At 42.2% G+C, this 21,591-nt stretch overlaps 1 long non-coding RNA gene across 1 annotated transcript; it reads right to left on the bottom strand.

Annotated features, from left to right (window-relative positions):
• Positions 1–492: 492 nt before the first annotated feature.
• Positions 493–21,587, bottom strand: LOC115604226. The gene is made up of 3 exons (XR_003990157.1): positions 21,577–21,587; positions 16,955–16,960; positions 493–567 (listed from the first exon to the last, which is right to left on the bottom strand). It is a non-coding gene; the product is annotated as an uncharacterized LOC115604226 (long non-coding RNA).
• Positions 21,588–21,591: the final 4 nt, after the last annotated feature.

Genomic DNA, 21,591 nt, shown 5'->3' with positions numbered 1-21,591 from the left:
CCAATGTGGGTCCCTCCCACAGGGTGCAGTCCTTCAGGAGCAGACTGCTCTAGCGTGGGTCCTCTGTGGGGTCACAAGTCCTGCCAGCAAACCTGCTCCAGCATAGGCTCCTCTTTCTGTGGGTCCAGCATGTACTTCCCATGAGGTCAGAGCCTCCTTCAGGCATCCACCTGCTCTGGCGTGGGATCCTACATAGACTGCAGGTAGATATCTGACCACCACAGACCTCCATGCGCTGCAGGGGCACAGCCTGCATCACCATGGTCTGCACCACGGGCTGCAGGGGAGTCTCCACTCTGGAACCTGGAGCACCTTCTCCCCTTCCTTCTTCCTCTGACCTTTGTGTGTGCAGAGCTGTTTCTCTCACGTGTTCTAATTCCTCTCTCTGGCTGCAGTTGCTCCTGCACAGTAACATTTTCCCCTTCTGATACACTTTATCCCAGAGGCGCTACCACTATCACTTATGGTCTCAGCGTTGGCCAGCAGTGGGTCCATCTTGGAGCCAGCTGTCATTTGCTCTATCAGACATAGGGGAATCTTCTAGCAGCTTCTCACAGAAGCCCCCCTCTACCAAACCCACTTCTATGAAGAAAGACTGAAAGACTTGTAGTTGTTCAACCTGGAGAAGAGAAGACTCTGGGGACACCTGATTGCAGAAAGACAGAGAAGACTTTTTACCAAGGCCTGTAGTGATAGGTCAAGGGGTAATGGTTTTAAACTGACAGAGCACAGATTTAGATTAGACATAAGGAAGCAATTTTTTAGGATGAGGGTGGTGAGGCAGATTGCCCAGAGATGTTGTGGATACCTCATCCCAATAAGTGTTCAAGGCCAGGTTGGACGGGGCTTTGAGCAACCTGGTTTAGTGGAAGGTGTCCCTGCCCATGGCAGGGGGTTTGAAATTAGATGACCTTTAAGGTCCTTTCCACCCTAAACCATTCTATGATTCTATAAAGCACGCATATATTTAGACAGAAAATTAGGACTTTTTAACCATTAGTAGTCTAACATTTGTAATAATCTTGAGAGTTTCCTACATTTTTTTCAAAATATCTATGCTGTATCTATTCTGTACTTTGGGCCAGTGAAGCAAAAGCCATGTAAGGGCCCAAAAGGATTTTGCTTTTTCTATTAGTCCATAGAGAAAATTCTGGGAATGCTGGGCTGTTCACTGTGCTGAAGCATGCAGGGTTGGCCTCAGGAGTTAAAACAATGTTGGATAGATTGCATTCGTCATCATAACAGTTTTGTGAAATGTTTGTGAAACTTTAAGGTAGCTGGTGTTGCTTACATGTCTGACATCACTAGATTGTCATTTTTATTACTAGAACGAATTTCTCATAAAGTCAGACAGGCACAGAATTTTCTGTCTATTTTCACACAGTAAATTTCTTGACATCATTCCCCTCTCCCCTTCTCTTCCTGTGATAGACATTTTTAGGCTTCTGATCTTTTGTAAAAATCTTAAATAACTTGAAGTCACAAAATTTTGAAACAGAAAATAGACAACGGCTGTGCTTTGTAGCTTTTGATATCTCTGGCGCACATGATGCACAATATTTGGATGGTTCTGGGTTATGGCAGGAAACAAAACTCAGCGATCACTAAACATCCTTATAACAAGGACCTCTAACTCCTAAACACACACATGTGCTGGCTCAGGATAAAACTTCAATTTGACAGTCTAACTATACATATGTTTTAATTCTAGTCCAAATAAATGTTTCCTGACTGTTTAGCATTTTGAAACAGGCATATTCTTCTATTCTTAGGTTTACCGCACCCGACGGCTGCAAAGGTCTAGCCCAAGGACATTCCTTATAAAGATATATTTTATTCAACATTTCAATCATCAATAAAAGAGAATGAAAATAAAAATAAGTGCCTTTGTTGCAGGTGGAAAAATACCTTCAAAACCACCATCTACTAGTTCTCAAAGAGCTTGAAACAATAGGTTAATGTTAAAGTTAATTATCACATTAATTTCAAAAGATTATTGTAGGTATCTGGTGACTACAAATACTGTACTTATAAAGTAAAAATAATTATTTAACATATAAATGAACTATTATGCCACATGTGATGCAGAATTTTAGACAGCTATTTAGATTCAGGAAATTGAAGGCAAGATTATGCTTCAGAAACTGTTCTTATCTGAGAATGACAAGCCTATCAGAGAACAGTATTTTAAAAGTAACTTGTAATAAATGCAAATCACATGACATACTCCTGGGAGACCATTACATGGGGCATAATGTTAAAGAACCCAATTTCAATTTTTTTAGAGGAATTCTAGTTTAGAGGAATTCTACTGCTTTGTATCAACATATCTGTGAGTAAAGAACCTGTGTATTAGAAAGCTGTTCCAGCACAGAATTCATGTATTAAAGATGTGACCCAAATAAACATTTGAAATTTATAACAAAGAGATCAGTGGGTAAGGAGATATTTCCAAATTTTGGATGGTCTTTTTCCAATGGCAGCCACCTTACATTTCTTTGACTTTTATTATCAGCAGTGGCTGTTCTGCTATTGTCACGGTAAATTTCCTTTCAAAATATCATCCTTTCCTTTTTTGTTTTTGTTACTGTTATCTAAAGAATAGGTTGGACAATTCAGGATATACAGAATTTGCAGCTTATTTTTTTATAACCTTTTGTTTTTTTTTTATAAAATATATGTTTAAATGCTTGAAAAAAAAAATCCCTTTTCACTGGTGGTGAACAAGTAAATTCATTAGAACAATAAAATAACCCTAAACCAGGATGGTTTTCATTTCTTTTTATATCTGTCCGTAATTTTGATGAGTTCTTTTCACCACAATGGTTTGATGTTTTTTAATATGTATAACTTTTTAAGACCATTAGGCATTCTCCACTGAGCAAGTTCTCAGGATGTAGTTGGTTTCATGCCTGCGATCACATGGCTTAGTCCCATGCAGTGTGTTCTTGACAAACAGAAAATTCATTTCTAAAGGAAATTTATTGAGTAGATCAGCTTCAAATTAGCATATTCTGAACTTCTTGTAGGAGGTACCACCACTGCCCTTTGGCCTCAAGTATTCTATTTTGTGGTAATGGGTTTTTTCACTGCACTGGGTCAGGCTGGGTTGAAGTTAATTTTCTTTACAGCAGCTTGTATGGAGCTCTGTTTTAGATTTGTCACCAAAACAGTTCTGGCTATTGATGAGCAGTGCTTGAACAGCATCAAGACGTTTTCTGTTTCCCACTCTGCCCTGCCAGTGAGGAGGCTGAGGATGAGAAGAAGCCGGGAGGGGACACAGCTGGGACAGCTGACCCCAACTGACCAAAGGGACATCCCATATCCATACAACATCATGCTCAGCAATAAAAGCTGAAGGGGGGGAGTTTTTCCATAGTAGCAGTTGCTCAAGGCCTGGTTGGGTATCAGTCTGCTGGTGGGAGGTAGTGAGCTTTAGCATCACTTGGGGTTTTCTTCTGTTCTGTTTTTGGTTTGTTGTTGTTTGTTTGTTTGGTTGGGTTTTTTTTTTTTTTTTCCTTCACCTATTAAACTGTCTTTATCTCAACCCGTGCATTTTCTCATCTTTGCCTTTCCAATTCTCCATCCCACTGGGGCAGAGTGGGCAAGCAATTGGGTGAGGTCTTACCTCGCAGCTGGGATCAACCCACCACAGTCAAAAAAGGGTAACCATCTGATAGAAACTTCCTAGCAGCTATTTAAGAAAAATACAAGTACTTGCTCTTCTTAGATCACTTTAGAAGGGGTCACAGTCTGCATTTGCTGTTTTGGAAAAACACTACTCCTGTCTCAATGTTGGTACCACAAAGCCTTACAAAGCCCTACAAATCTAAAGTGAATGAGAAACCTGTCAGTGATCAGCATTTTGAGATGCTACTTATCTGTCTATGTGTCTCTGCTTCTGTCAGAAACAAAGTGAGATAAGCAAAAGACAGGTGTCTTGGAATACTTCAGAATAGATAATTTTCTCTTTGCATTGAGAGTGTCTTAGCTGTTTAGATTCTGCTTCCATTAAAGTCATGTTAGCTAAAATCTGGAACTGTCCGAAAATCTTGAGAGATTTATTCAGTCTTGTATGACTGAGTATAGCATACTTTACTAAAGATTGTGTCTTTAACTGCAGAAAATGCTACATAAATGTAGTCCTCTTCTTACTACAAAAAAAATCACCTCCCACATTGGCATGTAACAGATAAAGACAACCGCTTTTTGGCAACCAGTGTAACTCATGAGCAGTGTCCAGTATGTTTTCCACCTTTCCACCTTTACATACTGCAGTTAGCAAACTGATTCTGATTTCTGTTAACCATCAGACTACAAAAAGTTCTTAAGTGAAAATGATGGATTTGCTCTCTTATTCTTCTAGGATTCAGAATGTAAATCTAAGTATACACCACCTTTTTCTCATGGCTTTTTTTCCCTTTCTTGTTTATAGCCTGTCACCGATTTAGTCTTCTCTCCATTTTTGTTAGCTTGCACACCTTTTTCATTACTATCCAACTTCTTCATGGTTTTCCTCTCTCATTATTCTTCTGTTTCTTTTCCACTCTCTTTGTGTAAATGATCGGATAATAACAAAAATAAAGGTAATGGAACATAAAAAGCCTAACTGAATAATAATTTTTTAATTAAAAATACATATTTACTATGAGTATACAAGACTTTCAAAAACGTACCTCCCATAGAAAAAAAAATCTCCTTTCAAATGCAATAAATCTTACTGCTAAATCTCTTTGAGTGATGTACACACAACAGTCATAAGCATAGGTAAAATGTTTAAAATCCTGTTTTTAAAATCATGGTAAAGACATCAGAAAATAACATATATGCTTTTTTCTATCCAATAGCCCTTACTGAAACAGAAAGTGGAATAATATACAATAGATTAAACAGCACTTTAATAAGAAGCAAAAAGAGAATCAAGTCTTTTTTCTCTTTTTCCTTAATTAGCAACACTGTTTAAGAGGTGCAACAAACCTGTCAAGATGCAAATCAGTCCACATGAGTCAGTGAAAGACATTATCTGTAGTCTCATAATAACCTTGGAGGCAGTGGAGGTCTATAATATGATACAGAATAAACAAGGGAAAAAAAAAATTGCCAAACTAATAGACAAAAATTTAGAAGTGTGCTTCATTAGCAAGAATCCTCCTGGATTAGTTAGTCTGCAATTATAGGAGATTTTGCACCTTTTTATTGAAGCAGATGATAAAGTCAACTATCAGACAAAATTATATTAAATATCAGATGATTACTTCCACTCTGTTCATGTGTATTCATTCTACAAGTGCCCATTTGTAAATTGCTGTTCTAAATTTATATGCTGACTGGGAAATTTAGTAGAATAAACCTACTCCAGAACAAATTTATAGCCTTGTCACAATGAAGTAGCAAATTCAAAAGTATACAGCATTTGGTCTACGCAAATTCAATAATTTGTTACATAAATGTTACATAAATTTATTGTATTTTTTCTACAGAAAATTATTTAAAAAAAGTTCTAAATTGATTGTAAAACCTCTTGTTGAGATACATTAATTAATCCATGAAAAAAAAAGTTCCAAATGACTAAATTTTTTAAAGCCATTTAATTTCTTTTTAAGATATATCTGATCAAGCAGCAACTAATGTTAGCTGAAGGGGCAAAAGAAAAGAGGCAAATTATTTAATAAAAGCTTGTATTTTATTTTATTTACTGCCAACCATATTAACTGTGCAGTCCTGTATCACCCAGTCAGATATTCATTTAGTCACCTTTCCATGATTTTATTAAAGTATCATCAGTCTCCCGCAGCCCATGCCTTTCTGCTGGGAATTTCAGCCAGTCACCTTTTCATTGCAGTCAGTTTCTTTTTACAGCAAGCATATTAAGGGTAGAGTTTACAGGCTTTAGGTGTCAAAGGATGGGCAAGAAGTGGTGGAAAACACCATAATCTGAGTGAATATCTCTTTTCTTTCTCCTCCATGATAAACTCTGGCAAGCAACCCATGACTGCCTATTGACTGCTACACCACAATTGGTATAAGCTGCATCAGGTTGCACACCAAAAATGTGCATGGGGCTGGAGGGCGTCAGTAATACTCCAGCTGAAGGAGAAGATACCTGATTCATCAGCATTACAGAATCCTCTTCTGCAAGTTTAGGAAGGTTTCAAGAACCTGCCAACTGAAATCCAGAGTTCTCTTTGGACTGCACTGATGAAGTGGGAACACCAGTGTGTTTTATTTCCTCTGAAAAAAAGGAAGGGCAAATTCTCATCTGGGTTACTGCTCATCACATATACTAGAGCCCTCTAACAGCTTAGAAAAGAAATCCCATTTTGAACTAGCCAAGGCCTGGGAGAGATAATGAAAGTCTCTAATTGCTTTATGTCTTTATGAACGGGCTCCACACACCAAAGCTTATATATATATTGTTTCATATGCTGTTTATACTAAAGAGACCTTACACATCATGTTCAGTAGTCATCTTGATTCCACCAAGGTTATTCACCAAAAGTGACAGCCTAGGAGTATGAGAGACTTGTCATACTCCTAGTACGAGTAGTATGAAACCTGATTTAAAACCATAGCCTTTTAAAAGGCTACGAAACCTGATTTAAGAGGTCTTCATGCATTCATGCATTGAGGCCTCTCCAGTTATTGTACACTTCTGTTTAATAATCAGCTTTGTTTAGCTATGCACAAAGGTTCCATATTAAAGTGCAATTAGATGTTCACATTGGATTAATTATATTTTTATGTTTAATGAGTCAATCACAATTGCATTTGTGTAACTACAGTCTAAGTTACTTCACTTGTATTTTGACAGATATTCATGTAATCAGAAAAAATCCAAACCACAATGATAGAGAGTTTTGAAATAACATATGTAGTTTATCTATTTTTCTTTGAAGAATTTATCTCTGGAAGTTAAATAAAAGTAATTCTAAATTAAATATTTTTTAAAAAGAAAGGGTTTTTTTTTTTAAGCCTTCTTGTTTTTAGTACTAAATCTATATGCTTGTTTTTCACATAAGAAATTATAATTAGCATTGACTTTAAATTTAGTCTATTGAACTGATACTTAGTATCAGATATCTGCCACAGTTTAAAAATGTTTATAAATAAAACAACAACAACAAAAAAAAAACCCCCAAAACCCAACAAGAAGAGACTTAGATATGGAACTCACTTCCACGCATATGTAAAACAGGGAATGTTAAAATAAGCATTTTTAGAGTAAGGATGGGGTTGATTCTCAAGTCCAATGCTGTGTTATGATAGGGAGACAGAACAAAAACTGTTAAGATACATCTAAGGTGTATTTGGCAGGAACATCCATAGCTTGTACACTTTTAAATGTCTTACATAGTTGTAACATTCAGGAAAAAAAAAAAAGAAACAAAAAAAGAAACTAAGGGTGATAAGATTTCATTTCCAGTGAAAACTAGATTGTCTGTGGGCTACACGATAAAATACGCATTCTTAAATTTCCATAACTTTCTTTTGAGTTACATTATTTGTGTGTAAGCACTAGTGAGATATGACGTAATACCATGAAATATCATCTATTTTAGGCTTGGCTTCATCTGTGAAAATGAGTGCAAAACCCACTACTAGTGATGAGCCTACTTTTCTAATAAATCTACTGTTTTCCAAATGGTAAGCAGGAATGAAGAAAGGAGGAATGAAAAAAAACCCAAACAACCAAAAAACAACACACCTAGTAGAAAATGGCTACAATTACAGCAAAGAGCAGCTTTTCTTAAACAGTATGGTTAAAAACTTTGGTCTGGACAGGGGAGTGGAGAAGGGCAGTAGAAAAAGCAGAAAGGGTCCAACCTGAAGTGAGCATCCTAAGCAAAGACGGCTGCATTAACACCTAATTGCATATCTGCCTGAAGTGCTTTTAAGATTCTTCCTAAATTAAACTTTTCCACTAAGTAGGTTTTTGATTGGATCCACATATGTAAGTTCATTAAGAAAAAATAATTATAAGCAAAACCAATCTGGGAACAACTCCATAATGTTCATTAGAGTTCATAAAGTACGAGGTAATGCTAGCTAGTTCGTACAGTTACAGTAACTGCCATCATATCTAACCAACATGGAAAATATATTTGGCTGCACACCTAAATATGTAAGATGTATTCATTAGCTTTAAAGGGAAAATCTTTGACTCATTGCAAAACCTGATTTAACAAGCTTTGGGCGAAGATTATTTACAATAAATATTGAAGCTGTAACTCTAGCATCTTTTTTGTTACTTTAATGAGGGTGTTTTTCAGCAAAGATATATTCTGCTCATTATTGTTGCAGCTCAGGAAGGTAAATCTTGCACAGTGGACTGCTATAGAGCAAGATTTCCCCTGAAAAAGGTGTCTGGTTTTCTCTCTGTCCTGCACCTCTGTACCAGCATGACATCATGGAAGATAAATTTTGCTGAAGTCTTATAGGCATGGAGAGTTACTGGTATTTTTGAACGTGTTTCTTCTAAGAAATTGTCCATGAGTCCCGAACAAAAGCAGAGGAGCCCTTATATCTGAAATGAGCTTAAACAACTGTAAAGCAGACCAGCTATGCCCACGCTTCGTCTTTAATCCTTGCTGTCAACCATATAATGTCCCAGTAAACCTGAGACCTATATAACGTTTCATGAATAGGGTTTTTTATTCTCTCAGCTCAAGGTGTCTAAAATAATGAAAGGACTGTTATGCACTGTGCAGAGTGCATAACACACTGTGATTTTCATACCACAAAGTCTTCTGCAAGGCTGAAGTGCAGTTTGAGTGTATAAAGGATGTTAAAGTGCCTGGGAGAGGCAAAGAACCACATTTGGTGCAGTCTCATCCATAACACCTTCCCTACAGTGAAATAACCCCCGGGTCCATAAGTTGGACAAATGATTGTTGCAACAGCCTGAGACAGAGTCAGGGAGTGAGCAGGGAGTAAATGATAAAGAGTCCGTTACTTAAACGTACTGTCACAGCCTTATTTAGAAGAGGAAGCATGTTTACTATACATCCAGGAAAGTCATGTGAATAATTTTGTGGAGGAAACAAAACCAGAAGACATCCAATGAAAAAAAGAGAATTTAACTGAATTTGTTTGACAGCCACTGAGTCATTTCTTTCTACAGTGGCTAAAAAATTACAGCACAGAAGACTGTACATTTTGTTCTGGAATAGTTTTCTGTTATGTGTTCTGTATACACTGTTTTCCTTCTGGCAAATCCATTTTGTTTCCTTCAAAATAAACATCTCTAGATTTAGAAAACAAATTGATGCAATAATTATATTAATGAATTTAAGACTCCAATACAATTGTAATAAGAACAAATCAAAAGGCTACAATTACAAATAAAATATTTTGAGAACACCAAAATAAGATCAGGTATACAAACGAATCCTTCAGACTTAACCTGAAGTGAGATATTATTTGTGATCACATGTCAGTCTACATTTTTGTATTAGGGAGCTGTCAAATCTGGTAGCCCAATGGAGAAAAGACTGCTTCAGCTCCACATCCCCATATCAAACCAGGAGGGAAGCTGAGCATGTATTCCCAATTGGCGCACACAGAGGTAGACATATAAAACACATGCATACCAAAATACGCAGCTGGCCACACCAATCACAGACAGACACACAGAGAACTCACATGAAAACAGCACAAACAACTTCATCCTGGTCCTCTCCGTGGCTGGCCAGAATAAAGGCCAGCTAGTGGAAAATATGTATGTGTATGTATCACAACTGTGCATCATGGGTCCCTCTAGCTCAGACACTCATCAGCCCAGTAGTTGTCCCTGGATTCCAGTCTCCCTAGTTGCTGGCACCTGCTCTGAGCTCCTGTGTTGCAGTCCTGCTCCAGTGGGGCATGCAAACATGCACCAACACAGAGACACACAGACACTTTGGACCCCTCTGGGATTCCACGTACAGTCCATCCATCAGCTGGTCCAGGATCTTTGCTCTTCCTCTGTGTCCTGGGTTCAGTGCTGAACACCCTGTTGTCTCAGGTGCAGATGGGCAGACACCCAGACAGACACCCAGACACACATGTGCATCTCACCTGACCCCTGGGCCAGGCTGGTGCTTGCTTCTCCAACTGTTTTTGGAGTTCCCCTGCCTGCCCTGTGCCTCTGCACTCCTCTGTGAGTGGGGAGATGAGCTTTCTATCACATAAATAAACATTTTTCTTTAAGCCACATATCTACCTTTTCTTTTTTTTTTTTAATAACAATTTAGATATAAATGACATGTCAACATTTTGATGTATTTAAAATAGCAGCCAGTAATTTCTGGTAGGGCAAAGACTCTGTCTTACTGGATTATTTTGAACTTTACTGATACTGAAACGAATAATGTCGTGCTATATTTCAAATGCAAAAGGACAATAGTTCCTGCAACATTAAAATGGAGAATCTGGGTAATTATTACAAAAACTGTAATAGGGAGGTCCAGGTTATTACTGAAGTTAAAAAATTGCTGCGAACTGTTATAAGTGATCACGCAGTAGTTCTTGCAATAGTTGTACTTGGGAACCACTGTTTCTTTTGCACTTTTAATTATACCTTATTCCCTGTATCAGGTCATCAAAAGAAAGAAGATTCTGTATGCAAGGAAGTTAAAAAAAATAAAAAAAAAAATCCTGTGCTTTCAAAAGATTTTCTCAGTAAAACAGAAAAGTGTTTAAAAGAATATACAGATGATTCACTATGGAATACCATGGAAAATATCAGAAAACAACAGCCTAGTTAAGCATCTTTTGTGCTGATCCACAGGGTACTGTACAGATTTTGTTCCTGTGAAAAGGAAAAGAACAACCTACAGCTCTCAAATATAAAATCCTAGTAAATAAAGATAGTCTCTGAAGGAATAAAGAATACACAGGACACCACTGCATGACACTGGAACAGATGTTGATGAGGAGACTAACACATAACAGGTGTCTGTGATATGTATCATTTATAGTAACAAGAGCACTTGGATAATTCTGTCTTCTTAAATAGAAGCAGTATCACAACACTGATCTGAAATACATGTTATTGCTGTTCTATTATAAAGGGGAAGAGGTGACTAATGTGGCAGAGAGGACAGGCTGCGGAATACTCAAAAGGGCAAAGGGAACATCTCTAGGATATTGCTTATGTAAAGAGAAGCCAGCCTGCTGCTAGGAATTTTGCTCTTCTTGCTATGCTCAGTCTTAAGCAGCAACTCTCACAGCACAAAAATTTGTCTCAAACTGTAACACTGAACAAGTAGTCTGTGTCTCGTGAATTCTAACAGATATGCTTTTGTGAGTCTTAACATGTCTCCAGCCTATGAGAACACACATTTCTACCTAAGCAGCTGCTGGTTCACAGAAACTTCTGTAAAAACCCTCAGTCACTGCAAGCATAGGTGAGTATTCTCTTTTGTTTCCCATGAGGACAGATGGAGATAGCAAGTGCCTTTGACCTCAATAAACCATGGTTATGCTTCTGTGCAAGGAGCCATACACACAGAGGAAAGAATAAGGTAGATAACAGACCCTCATCCAAATGGCACTGAGGAACTCTGGTTTGCTTCATTGTCTCTTGCCTATTCACTCTCTCACTTCATTCTCCTAAGGAATTATATGAGCACCATCTGACCTATTGCAGAAGCACAGCTTCTTCAGTATCTTGCAGCACACTGAAAATGTGAAAAAAGAAGCAAGGATGATTGTGTAGAATATCTGGAAGACAGATCGAGGCAGCTCACCAAGGCTCACTAGACAGGAACTTTCTGTGGGACATAAATTATATCATGATGGACTTGAATTGGTAGTTGTGCTCTGGACAGTCTACTAAGGTGGAGAAGAAAAATCTTAATAGTAAGAATTTTGTACTGCAATTACTGCTTCAAGGGAGAAATCAGGAGAGCTGGCATATGCTCAGGACATTTTCATAAGCCTGCCTCTCTGAACATCAGGAGAAACATCCCACAGTCTATTTCACTGGGTATCGTTGTGGTTTTCAGTGGCACCAGGAAAAGAGGTGATACTGCAAAAGGCAGGCATGGGATGGCATCCACAGCAGCAGGCCCCCTAAAGCTAGAGCTCTTGAACAGCTAGGCAGAAAGGGAAGCACCTGCTCAGGGTATAGATAAGCAGAAGAGACCAGACCAGAGTTATAAAAGCTAGTATCTTTTACAATTAGATTTTAATTAGTAAATTAGAAATATATCTACCTGTTTGGGGGGTTTTGTTGTTCTTATTTCTCTTATTATTATTTGAAAGTAGTTTTAAATTTGGGAATTAAGTTCTCCATCTTGTGCTCACAGTTATGTAGGCCCCCGTTCACCTTTCCCTTTTGCACCTTTTAGGACCAGAGCAGAGGTGATTCTTTGCTTCTTACCTGTCTTTTTCTGGGAGCATTCTGCTCCTGTTCCACTTAGGCGTTGTTTGAACAGAAATGCTTTCTGGGGTTTCAGACTATTTTTAACTGTCTCCAGAAAGAGAACCCTGTAGCTTCAAAGTTCCCTCTATGACCAATAGACATCGCTAGGGAAGACAGGGCTTTTAGTGTGGGAGACTGAGCTCACTTGATCCTTACTAAAAAGGATCAGACCATAAAACATCTGAAGGATCTTGTAAATACATGTACCAGATACACAGTGATGCATATCCAAGGTGGCAGACTATTATATGTGACATGTTCTGTAGTGTTTACGTACCTGTTGTAAGTTATACTGAGTGACCAGCATTTCACAATGAATATCCAAATCCAGCATTTTGGAACATAATATTGATCTTATTTTGTGTTTTCATACAAATTCTGGAGTGATGCTGCATCTTGCTATAACCATTTTTACTGCTACCTTTATAATGGTTACATGTAATTTCTTTTCCCAACTAGTGTTCGTTGGAAACTTCAGACTGAGTCTTGTCATCAGTGTTGGTACTCATACTGCAACTTTTTGAGAAAAAGTTTCCAGAAAGGTCAAAAATTCTGCCTAACCCAGGCAAATCAGGTAGAGCAGAAATGCTGAAAGGGCATTTCTAGTGTGCTAGTAACAAGGTTTTACATGACTGCTGTCTACTACACGTTGTACTTGATGTGACATGTTACTCTGGGTTTACTTTCAGGGCACATTAAGATCTGACAATGAATTTTCAGACCCAACATCCAGCACAATGTTCCAGTGTAGAGATGGCTTAGGATAACCCTACAAGAATACCCAAAATACACACTAATCTTCCTGTGCCCAGGATTAAAACCAAAATGAAATCAGGTTTTCTTGATTGTAGGCAATTTTTTTTTTTCTTTCGTTACTAAACACAAAATCTGGTAACTGGCAAAGACTTGCCAGTTTTAAAGTCAAGGATCTCCTCAACTTCACCACAATCATATTCCTCTTGACTTTCCCAGGAGAAAGCCAGGACTAATCAGCTATACTTAGCAAGACACACTTCTCTTGAAAAGAAATTAAAAATCAGTCCATGGACCTTGGAGAGAACAGTGAATTATTGTATCTATACTCCTTCTGACAGTTTAGTTTTGGAGCTACTGGGCAGTACACTGTGAAGGACCATGAAGATGGTGAAGGGTCTGGCACATTGTCGTGGTTTGAGCCCAGCTGGTAACTCAGAACCACACAGCCGCTCGCTCACTCCCCCCCCGCTTCTTCCTCCCCCCGCTGCCGGAGGGATGGGGAGGAGAATGGGAAGAATGTAACTCCCACGGGTTGAGATAAGAGCAGTCCTGCAACTAAGGTATAATACAAAACCACTACTGCTACCACCAATGATAATAACGATTAGTGAAATAACAAGGGGAAAGGATACAATTGCTCACCACCCGCCGACCGATACCCAGCCCGACCCGAGCAGTGATCAGGCCTTCCGGGTAACTCCCCCCGGTTTATATACTGGGCATGACGTGCTGTGGTATGGAATACCCCTTTGGCTAGTTTGGGTCAGGTGTCCTGTCTCTGCTTCCGCCCGGCTTCCCCTCCTCCCTGGCAAAGCATGAGACTGAGAAAGTCCTTGGTTGGAATAAACATTACTTAGCAACAACTAAAAACATTGGTGTTATCAGCGTTGTTCCCAGGCTGAAAGTTAAAAAACACAGCACTGCACCAGCTACTAAGAAGGAGAAAAATGACTGCTATAGCTGAACCCAGGACAGTATCCACCCCTTATTCCATACCATTCATGTCATGCTCAGATCCCACATCTCTCAGCACACCATCACCCCTGTCCCATATATATACACATATATATATACACCCACACCCACACACAGAGAAAGATATCATTCCCTAGTCCATGGACCAATGCCTGTAAAATTGCTGAACTCATCCAGTCCATGATGTCAGGCTCCAACTCTTGTAATAGTCTTTCAGGGCAGGAGGGACGGTATGTAGTGTTGGGTTTTTGCCTGCTGATGATACCGCCAAACTCGTCTGGTCACTGCTGAGCTCGTCTGGTTTCCTCAAAATTCATTCTTTGTTGAGGTGATGATCGGAGGGAAGTCAGGGTCAATTGCTGGCGACCTGAAGATATCTAGCTGGTGGGCTATAAAAGTGTTATAGAGCAGGCAACAGCGTACAATTGAGTTCATTGGCTGTTTTCCCCCAAAATCAAATCCCCTTGAGGTACACATCGGACTTCCCCATCTTCCCGCCTTACCCGCCAAGTATATCCAGGTCCCTGAGCAAAAGCAACCCCACGAGTGGGTTTGCCTTTACCTGAAGCAGGAATAACCCAGACTCTCTTCCCCAACAAATTCTTTATGTGCACCACAGGAACTTTATCCCCCTCTACGGTACGTAAAAGTTCTGATTGGGCTGGGCCAGCCCTGTTGGCAGATCCCCTACTGTTGACCAACCAGGTGGCTTTTGGTAAATGTGTATCCCAGTGTTTGAAAGTCCCACCACCCATTGCTCTCAGTGTAGTTTTTAACAGCCCATTGTACCGTTCGATTTTCCCAGAGGCTGGTGCATGGTAGGGGATGTGATATACCCACTCAATGCCATGCTCTTTGGCCCAAGTGTCTATGAGGTTGTTCCGGAAATGAGTCCCATTGTCTGACTCAATTCTCTCTGGGGTGCCGTGTCGCCACAAGACTTGTTTCTCAAGGCCCAGGATAGTGTTCCGGGCAGTGGCGTGGGACACAGCGTATGTTTCCAGCCAGCCGGTGGTTGCTTCCACCATGGTAAGCACATAGCGCTTGCCCTGGCGGGTTGGTGGGAGTGTGATATAGTCAATCTGCCAGGCCTCCCCATACTTGTACTTCAGCCATCGTCCTCCATACCAGAGAGGCTTTAACCGCTTGGCTTGCTTAATTGCAGCACATGTTTCACATTCGTGAATAACCTGGGCAATAGTGTCCATCGTTAAGTCCACCCCTCGATCACGAGCCCATCTATATGTTGCATCTCTGCCTTGATGGCCTGAGGTGTCATGGGCCCACCAGGCTAAAAATAATTCACCCTTATGTTGCCAATCCAAGTCCATTTGAGCCACTTTAATCTTAGCAGCTTTATCCACTTGCTGGTTGTTCTGGTGTTCCTCAGTGGCCCGACTCTTGGGTACATGAGCATCTACGTGGCGTACCTTCACCACCAGGTTCTGCACCCGAGCAGCGATATCTTGCCACAATGCAGCAGCCCAGATGGGTTTACTTCTGCGTTGCCAGTTGCTCTGCTTCCATTGCTGCAACCACCCCCACAGGGCGTTTGCCACCATCCATGAGTCAGTGTAGAGATAAAGCACTGGCCATTTTTCTCGTTCAGCAATGTCCAAGGCCAGCTGGACGGCTTTCACCTCTGCAAACTGACTCGATTCACCCTCTCCCTCAGCAGTTTCTGCAACTTGTCTCAGGGGACTCCACACAGCTGCCTTCCATCTCCGATGCTTTCCCACAATACGGCAGGACCCATCAGTAAACAAGGCATATTGCTTTTCACTCTCTGACAGTTCATTATATGGTGGGGCCTCTTCAGCACGTGTCACCTCCTCTTCTGGTGACATCCCAAAATCTTTGCCCCCTGGCCAGTCCATGATGACTTCTAGAATTCCTGGACGACTGGGATTTCCTATTCGAGCTCGTTGTGTAATTAGTGCGGCCCACTTACTCCATGTAGCATCCATTGCATGATGTGTAGAGGAGACCCTGCCTTTGAACATCCAGCCCAGCACAGGCAACCGGGGTGCCAGGAGGAGCTGCGCTTCAGTTCCAATCACTTCTGAGGCAGCTCGAACCCCTTCATAGGCTGCCAGTATCTCTTTTTCAGTGGGAGTATAGCTGGCCTCGGATCCTTTATATCCCCGACTCCAAAAGCCAAGGGGTCGACCTCGAGTCTCCCCTGGAGCTTTCTGCCAGAGGCTCCAGGTAGGACCATTCTCCCCAGCTGCGGTATAGAGCACATTTTTCACATCTGGCCCGGCCCGGACTGGTCCAAGGGCTACTGCATGAACTATTTCTCGTTTAATTTGTTCAAAGGCTTGTTGTTGCTCAGGGCCCCATTTGAAATCATTCTTCTTCCGGGTCACGTGGTAGAGAGGGCTTACAATCAGACTGTAATTTGGGATGTGCATTCTCCAGAACCCCACAACACCTAAGAAAGCTTGTGTTTCTTTCTTGTTAGTTGGGGGAGACATTGCTGTTATCTTGTTGATCACGTCTGTGGGGATCTGGCGGCGTCCATCTTGCCATTTTATTCCCAAAAATTGAATCTCCTGTGCAGGTCCCTTGACCTTATTCCGTTTTATGGCAAAACCGGCCTTCAGCAGGATTTGGATTATCTTCCTCCCTTTCTCAAAAACTTCTTCTGCTGTATCACCCCACACGATGATGTCATCAATGTATTGCAGGTGTTCTGGAGCTTGCCCCTGTTCCAGTGCAGTCTGGACCAATCCATGGCAGATGGTAGGGCTGTGTTTCCACCCCTGGGGCAGTCGGTTCCAAGTGTACTGGATGACCCTCCAAGTGAAAGCAAACTGTGGCCTGCATTCTGCTGCCAAAGGGATTGAGAAAAATGCATTGGCAATGTCAATTGTGGCATACCACTTGGCTGCCTTTGACTCCAGTTCATACTGAAGTTCTAGCATGTCCGGTACGGCAGCGCTCAATGGTGGTGTGACTTCGTTCAGGCCACGATAGTCTACTGTTAATCTCCACTCTCCATTAGACTTTTGCACTGGCCATATGGGGCTATTAAAGGGTGAGCGGGTCCTGCTGATCACTCCTTGGCTCTCCAGTCTGCGGATCAGCTTATGGATGGGAATCAAGGAGTCTCAGTTGGTGCGATATTGCCGCCGGTGCACTGTTGTGGTTGCAATTGGCACTTGTTGTTCTTCGACCTTCAGCAACCCCACAACAGAAGGATCCTCTGAGAGACCGGGTAAGGTGGACAGCTGCTTAATTTCCTCTGTCTCCAAGGCAGCGATACCAAAAGCCCATCTATACCCTTTTGGGTCTTTGAAATACCCTCTCCTGAGATAGTCTATGCCAAGGATGCATGGAGCCCCTGGACTAGTTACAATGGGGTGCTTTTGCCACTTCCTCCCAGTCAGGCTGATTTCAGCTTCCAGCATAGTTAACGCTTGGGATCCTCCTGTCACTCCAGAAATAGAAATGGGTTTCACCCCTTGATACCTTGATGGCATCAGAGTACACTGTGCACCGGTATCTACTAGAGCCTTATACTTCTGTGGGACTGATGTGCCAGGCCATCTGATCCACACAGTCCAGTAAACCCGATTATCCCTCTCCTCCACCTGGCTGGAGGCAGGGCCCCTCTAATAGTGATCACAAAATTCTCCACTTCTGTATTGTAGAAAGGGATTAGTATTCCTTATCACAGGGGCTGGAGTAAAATCAGCTCTTTCGCTCCACCTGGGAAACTGCTCGCCAGAGACTGGAGCAGCAGCTTTCCTGGGAGGATCATCCTTGACCATTGTTCTCCTCTTCAGTTCACGCACCCGTTGCTCCAGAGCTGAAGTAGGTTTTCCATCCCACTTTCTCATGTCTTCTCCGTGATCCCGCAGGTAAAACTATAGGGTGGCCCGTGGCGTGTACCTCCTATATTTTCTTTCTCGAGCAGTAGGGCGCCTTCTGTTAATAGCTGAGACATGGGTTGGTACGCGTGGGGAGCTGGATAGATCGGATAAATCGTCTCTCAATTGTTTGAACTCCTGGGACAGTTTTTCCACAGCTGAAATGATGGAAGGGGTGAGATCGTCTTCGAACTCTCGGAGTTGACGAATCAGGCAATCCACTGTTGGTGATATTCCGTCATTCCAGGTCATTGATGCCAATGTGTGGGCATATGATGATGGCGCACTCCGTGTAAGTTTCCGCCACATGGGTCGTGTACATTCGACTTCATCTGGATCTACGGATGTGTTCCTGGCATCCGGCCTACGATAGATCATCTCTATAATGGCTGATTCCCTCAGGGACTGGATGCCTTTCTCTATCGTGGTCCAGTTGGCTGAGCGATTCGTAATATCGTCTTTGTAGGGAAACCTTTCCTTCACAGCTGCCAGGAGCCGCCTCCAAAGACTGAGGGCTCGCTTCTCTCTTGCAATCGCTTTGTCAATTCCTCCTTCCTTAGCAAGTGATCCCAGCTGCTTGGCTTCCCTACCTTCTAGTTCGTGACCGTCGGCCCCATTGTCCCAGCATCGGAGCAACCAGGTGACAATGTGCTCCCCTGGAAGACGGGTGAAATCTTTTCGCATATTCCGCAGTTCGGTTGAGGTCCGGGGTCGAGAAGTGACCTCTTCTTCTTCTTCCTCTTCCTCTGACCCACGTAGTAGTAACTCTTGTTCAGATGCTGTTGCATGTAGTAATGGCATTGGGTCTTCATCTTTCTTCGCTTCGCGGGTTGCTCTTTGTGCCTCTCGTCTGCTTTTGCTTACAGGAGCAACAGACATTGTCACAAACTGGCCATTTGGTTTAGCTGCAGTGTTTGTCACTGTGGTTGGAGTGGCTGCAGTGTCTGCCACTAGGATTGGAGTGGTTGCAATGTCTATTGCTGGGGTTGGTGCAGCTGTTGTGCTTGGGAGTTGAGTAACACCAACAGCTGCATTGTCTGTTGCTGTCGGGGTTTGAATAGCTACTGTGCATGTCACTGGGGTTGGTGTAGCTGCGGTGCTTGGAGTAGCTATATTGTCTGTTGCTGTCGGGGTTTGAGTAGCTACTGTGCTTGTCACTGGGGTTGGTGTGGCTGCGGTGCTTGGAGTAGCCACATTGTCTGTTGCTGTCGGGGTTTGAGTAGCTGTTGTGCTTGTCACTGGGGTTGGTGTAATTGCTGTATTTGAAGTTGGAGTAGTTGCGTTGTCTGTTGTGGTCAGGGTTTGAGTAGCTGTTGTGCTTGTCACTGGGGTTGGTGTAACTGCTGTATTTGAAGTTGGAGTAGTTGCGTTGTCTGTTGTGGTCAGGGTTTGAGTAGCTGTTGTGCTTGTCACTGGGGTTGATGTAGCTGCTGTACTTGGAGTAGCTGTGTTGACTGTTGTGGTCAGGGTCTGAGTAGCTGCTGTACTTGTAGTTGGCATAGCTGCGTTGTCTGTTGCTTTGCCATCAGATCCAGAGACATTTTTTTTTTCCCTTTGAAGGTGCTGGATAGTGTTGAGCAGGGCTCTGTAGGCATAGGCCAAGCCCCAGCACGTTGCCAAGATTTGTCCCTCTCTGGTATAACCAGGACGACAGCACACCTCGTTTAAGTGTTTTACTAGTTTTTTCCGGATGTTGCACTTGTTCAGTGGTGAAGTTCCAAAGCACTGGAGGGGCCCACTGGCCTAGGTACTTGCCCATACTATCCCACACACCCTGCCACTCATAACTGTCCAGCCTCAGGGAAAATCTCCTGGTGGTCCTCCTATATCGTCGTCTAACCCTAGACCAGATTCGAACCTGATACTGCTGAATTTTTGAGATTAAACGAAATAGGATGTTCCTACGACGGGATGGCCGTGGGTAAAACACACTCCGTATGTTTGCCAACATGCTGATCCCCAGCACAATCAGCAGGCAGGTTTCAAGGGTACTCAAAGGCCATCTAAAACCTTCAGAACTCTCAACTGCTGTTGCAAATAGGCTGGTGGGGGAACAGGGGGTGAAAGAGAATGCTTCCTTCGTAAGTTTACCCCCCGAGGAGAAAAAAAAAGATATGCAATTGCTAAAATATTTCATTATATACCTCCCAATGTATAGTGGTGATGGCCACGCTGGAAGCACAAACCAGACCAGTTTCATGATCAATGAGTCTATTGTATTACAAGTCATTACCATGAAGTACAGTGAAACAAGAACCTTAGCCCAGGCCCCCAGCCGATAAACACTAAAACAGCAAATAGTGGCTGTAAGTAAGGTACAACATGCTGAAACTCTGAGATCAAGCGCAACAAGTCTGAGAGCCAAATAATCACCATTGTGACGAGTAGTAAAAATGAATGCTTATCACAAATATGATTAAACACACTCTGGTCAGATCTGTCGTTATCTCAACCTTTCGTGCCCCACGTTGGGCGCCAAAAAGAACTGTCGTGGTTTGAGCCCAGCCGGTAACTCAGAACCACACAGCCGCTCGCTCACTCCCCCCCCCGCTTCTTCCTCCCCCCGCTGCCGGAGGGATGGGGAGGAGAATGGGAAGAATGTAACTCCCACAGGTTGAGATAAGAGCAGTCCCGCAACTAAAGTATAATACAAAACCACTACTGCTACCACCAATGATAATAACGATTAGTGAAATAACAAGGGGAGAGGATACAATTGCTCACCACCTGCCGACCGATACCCAGCCCGACACGAGCAGTGATCAGGCCTTCCGGGTAACTCCCCCCGGTTTATATACTGGGCATGACGTGCTGTGGTATGGAATACCCCTTTGGCTAGTTTGGGTCAGGTGTCCTGTCTCTGCTTCCTCCCGGCTTCCCCTCCTCCCTGGCAAAGCATGAGACTGAGAAAGTCCTTGGTTGGAATAAACATTACTTAGCAACAACTGAAAACATCAGTGTTATCAGCGTTGTTCCCAGGCTGAAAGTTAAAAAACACAGCACTGCACCAGCTACTAAGAAGGAGAAAAATGACTGCTATAGCTGAACCCAGGACACACATCTTTCCTATGAGGAAAGGCTAAGATATCTGGGACTATTCATCTTGGAGAAGAAAAACCTCAGGGATGGGTCTCATCAATGTATCTATTTGCCTGAAAGGAGCGTGCAAAGAGGATGGAGCCAGGCTCTTTTCAGTGGTGCCCAGTGGCAGGACAAGAGTCAATGGGCACAATGTGAAAATGCAGGAGGTTCAGTCTGTACATCACAAACATTTTTGATTGTGAGTGTAACTAAGCACTGGAACAGTTTGCCCAGGGAGGTGGGGATTCTCCGTCCTTGGGTATCTTCAAAAACCATCTGGGTATATTCTGGGCAACCTGCTCTAGGTATCTCTCCTTGAGAAGTGGGATTGGACCAGATGACTTCCAGAGATACCTTCCCTCTTCAGCCTTTGCATGATTCTTTGATTTCTATGGAGAATGAAGTTTACTTAATCTCATTTTTAGCTACCTAAAAGTAACAGCCAAAATGTGTGGTCTGAGTTCAGTGAATAAGCAGCAAAACCCCCCACCAAACATC

This window comes from Strigops habroptila, chromosome 2 (genome assembly GCF_004027225.2).
Source record: "Strigops habroptila isolate Jane chromosome 2, bStrHab1.2.pri, whole genome shotgun sequence".
Lineage (NCBI taxonomy): Eukaryota > Metazoa > Chordata > Aves > Psittaciformes > Psittacidae > Strigops > Strigops habroptila.
Note: the sequence above shows the minus strand (reverse complement) of the source record. Positions and strands in the feature narration are given on the sequence as shown.